This window comes from Schistocerca gregaria, chromosome 11 (assembly GCF_023897955.1).
Source record: "Schistocerca gregaria isolate iqSchGreg1 chromosome 11, iqSchGreg1.2, whole genome shotgun sequence".
NCBI lineage: Eukaryota > Metazoa > Arthropoda > Insecta > Orthoptera > Acrididae > Schistocerca > Schistocerca gregaria.
In genome coordinates this window covers 133,046,869-133,050,590 of record NC_064930.1, presented here as the reverse complement: position 1 = coordinate 133,050,590, position 3,722 = coordinate 133,046,869, and the positions used below count along the sequence as shown (strand labels likewise).

The 3,722-nt window shown below is 41.8% G+C and overlaps 1 non-coding gene across 1 annotated transcript; it reads left to right on the top strand.

The window, feature by feature from the left end:
* The first annotated feature begins 1,520 nt into the window (after positions 1–1,520).
* On the top strand, positions 1,521–1,595 carry Trnat-ugu (transfer RNA threonine (anticodon UGU)). Its single transcript has one exon. It is a non-coding gene; the product is annotated as a tRNA-Thr (tRNA).
* Positions 1,596–3,722: the final 2,127 nt, after the last annotated feature.

Genomic DNA, 3,722 nt, shown 5'->3' with positions numbered 1-3,722 from the left:
AAGAAATATGCGTTAGGGAATGAAAGACTGTACGGAGATATCACCACAAGAATACAAACGGCTTGATTAACAAAAACCTAGGACTCCAGCTGTCAGCATTGCTTTTTGATCATTCAGTAAAAGACCATGCTTCAACGGCGCTAAGTTTAGAAAGTTTAGAAAGTGTTGCAGTTTATAAAAGACATAAAAAAACGATTAAAGAAAAAAATTCTTTGCAGACCATGAACGGTCTACGCAAGTAAAGAAGCGGATGATAAGCTAGCTCTTTATGCAAATGAGTTGGTCAGTTTAAGTTCCGAGACATGTCATGCAGCAGGAACGGAATCCTATAGTTGCTACGATTGGCTAAAGGAAAAGTTTTGCAGAATCACTCGAAATCACTTCTGCAAGTGGCTAAGAATCTCGTAATGAATAAAAATTCTGTACTGAGAATTCCAAGGTGGGAGATGCAAGATTCCTCCCCCCCCCCCTTCCCCCTCCTCACAATGCTATCCTTCTTTACCTACAGCAAAAAATAAATAAATAAATTAATAAATAAAACTAGAGAAATTTCTACTGTGAAACTATTTGCATACAAGAGAACGGCCCTTGAAATTTAACTCTTCAAAGTTTTAAGCCCTGCTCATTCCGGATATTGATTAGAAAGTGTTAATCCACATGTGAAACCTGAGTATATAATCCCTGTGACATTTGATCAACGGTGTTCCATAAGGACAGGTTCTCATTCAAAACGTTCGAAAATTCAATTTCTTTGTAGTTGCATTTTTTAAAGGTGTACTTGTCTAGACTCTTGGAACAGAAAGTTTTTTTTTTTTAATCCGTGCTTTACAAAAGTTTCTACAGTCCATTGTTTGAAGCAGTGTCACGGCTGCCATGAGCCGCGCGGGGTACCCGCCATGTGTCCAACGCCTTGTCACGGTTCGCGCGGCTCCCCCTGTTGGAGGTTCGAGTCCTCCCTCGGGCATGGTTGCGTGTGTGTGTTGTCCTTAGCATAAGTTACTGTAAGTAGTGTGTAAACATAGGGACTGATGGTTCAAATGGCTCTGAGCACTTTGGGACTTAACATCTGAGGTCATCAGTTTCCTAGAACTTAGAACGACTTAAACCTAACTAAATTAAGGACATCACACACACCCATGCTCGAGGCAGGATTTGAACCTGCGACCGTAGCGGTCGCGTGGCTCCCGACTGAAGCGCCTACAACCGCTCGGCCACATCGGCCGGTCTATCATGTATTCTAGAAGAGTTGCAAGGTCGTCAGTGGCGCCTGTTCTTTCGAGAGCAGTTACTATCTTCATATCTATGGTTAAACGTTACCCAGCCATTGACCTTCGTCTGTGCGAATGCGCACAGGTTGCCGGAACTCTTACGGGAATCGTCACCTTAGTGTGAGCCAGTAATGAGTGGATGGACAAATACCTATTAAGTACATTACGTATGCGGATTGTGGACGGTTGGGGATGTGAGTCTCACGGGAAGCGTGCGAGGGATAAATTCCTGCAGTCGTGCTGTTCATGTGTGCCCTCGATGGCTCAGATGGATTGAGCGTCTGCCTTGTAAGCAGGAGATTCTGGGTTCGAGTCCCAGTAGGGGCACACTTTTCAGCTGTCCCCATCGAAGTATATCAACAACACCTGTCGGCAGCTGAGGGTTTCAATTAATTATCAGTTGTGAAGGTGATTCGATGAACCCTTTGCCAGGCACTTAAATGTGTTTTGCAGGGTATCCATATAGATGTAGATGATAACTCGTCCCGTGTCGCACGTGCTCAAAATGATTCATACTGCAGAATGCATGCAAACATACTCACCGAAAATACGGACGAATATCAAGTGCAGGCTGCCGAGTGCTGCATATCCAGCTTTGACAGATCGGCTTTTCCTGCCAAGAAGAACAGGAAGTTGCTGTCTAGGAACAATCAGAGGTAGAGGAAGGGTTGATAAATACTCCTTGACATGCAGACTAAACGCAAATAACGAAAATACATTTTTGGTAAAAATTGGTCAAAACATAATCGGTTGCCCTCCGTATTGGATTAGCTGTTTTGAATATTGAAAATCTGACTTCAGATTCGTTTTCAGCGACATTAAAAATATATATGTAACACTCAGTTCATGCAAATCGAAGTAATAATATAACTAAATGTTTTCCCTAAACTTTGAACACATTTTTTTCGGGTAACTATTTTCTCAGAACGGCATGCAGCATAAATTAAAAGTGGTTCGTTCTCTTAACATCTACCTCTGACCCCTAAAAGTAAACACTTTTCTTAGGAACTTATAGCTATAATATGACATTTGTTAATATTAACTAATTTTTGTGTAGGCATAAGGAGTGAAACAAACCCTCAAAAATCGAACTCAAAGTTCGAATTAGCACTGTATCGTTAAATTTAAGGTTGTTTCATTGCGGTTAGGTATACGCTCCCATAAATTTTATGTTTTATCGACTGATGTTATCCATTTTCAATTTCAGAGGAATAATGTAGTATCAACTGATGTTACCCATTTTTGAATTCAGGTAACATATGAGGTGCCACACTGCACGCGCTCTGCGTACTCCAGTCTCGCAGGCCCTTGATCAAATCATAATTACGGGCGCCATTTTTTATTGAAAATCTAAAATTAAGCTCATAGTATTATCACTCGTAATTCCCAAACAGATCTTTCGAATGTATTTTCATTGTCTCAAAAAGAATTTCAAATGTACCCTTTTTTGCTCATTTGTATGAGAACCTGGCCGTAACGCCGGAATATAGTCACGAGATTTTTTTTCAGAGACGCTGTACGTTCGCGAGAAGACTTTCGTTCTGCGCGTGTCGAAGGACATTCCTCAGATATTACTGTGTGTGTGCTACTCAGTCGTGCCATTTAAGTGTACATCTTTGCATAGTTTTCCTTTCACGATGTAAACAGTGTTCCGCTCAGTTGCTAACTGGCCAGTGAGTGGTTCCGAAGGTATCGGATGTGCGGTGCGTTCGGTCTGCTAGGACAACAGTAGACTAGCGTGGTGCGATGGCAGAAGCAGACACTGAGGGAGCTAGCTGCTGGGACGCCAGCGAACAATTTATGCCAAGTAAGACGAAGAGGACTATTCTAAAATTACGAGCCGTCTCAAAAGTGTTTACCATTGGTAAATCTTGCTGTTGAGTCTGACAAAACTGGCAGTTTTGCCTAGAGATACATTAGAGAGAGCTACAGGAAATCCCCCCACCCCCCTCAATGAATTTTTGGTTGTGATGACAGGCCGATTGGTAGTGTAGCCCGAGATCTAAGTTAGGTTGGAAGGTGGTAATTTGATTGAGAGTTGTTTACGCCAACGATTATTAATGCCGACTAAACGTTGTGCGAGCAGATTGCCCTGTAGCGTAGCCTAGCGTTTCCGTCCGCGCCACATTTAACACACTTTCTCTAACTGTGTACAAAAGTCTCACAACAGCCACGATAACTACGTTTCTGGTGGGGGGAGGGTAGAGTCCACTATGTAACTTTCACTGCAAATTTTAGTAACCGCATAAACTAACCGAAATAGAAGCGTAATTTTAACTATATTTCCTTTTGTGGGAAAATAATGGTTCTCCTCTTTCGGCAGCAACTGTAATATGTAGGCGACTTATTAGTTTTTTTTAACTCTGAATCATGATCTCAATAGACGCAGTGCTTTTTTTACGTTACTTGATTTGTGGTCTATAGTAAACAATGCAACGAATTGGTAAATTCTTT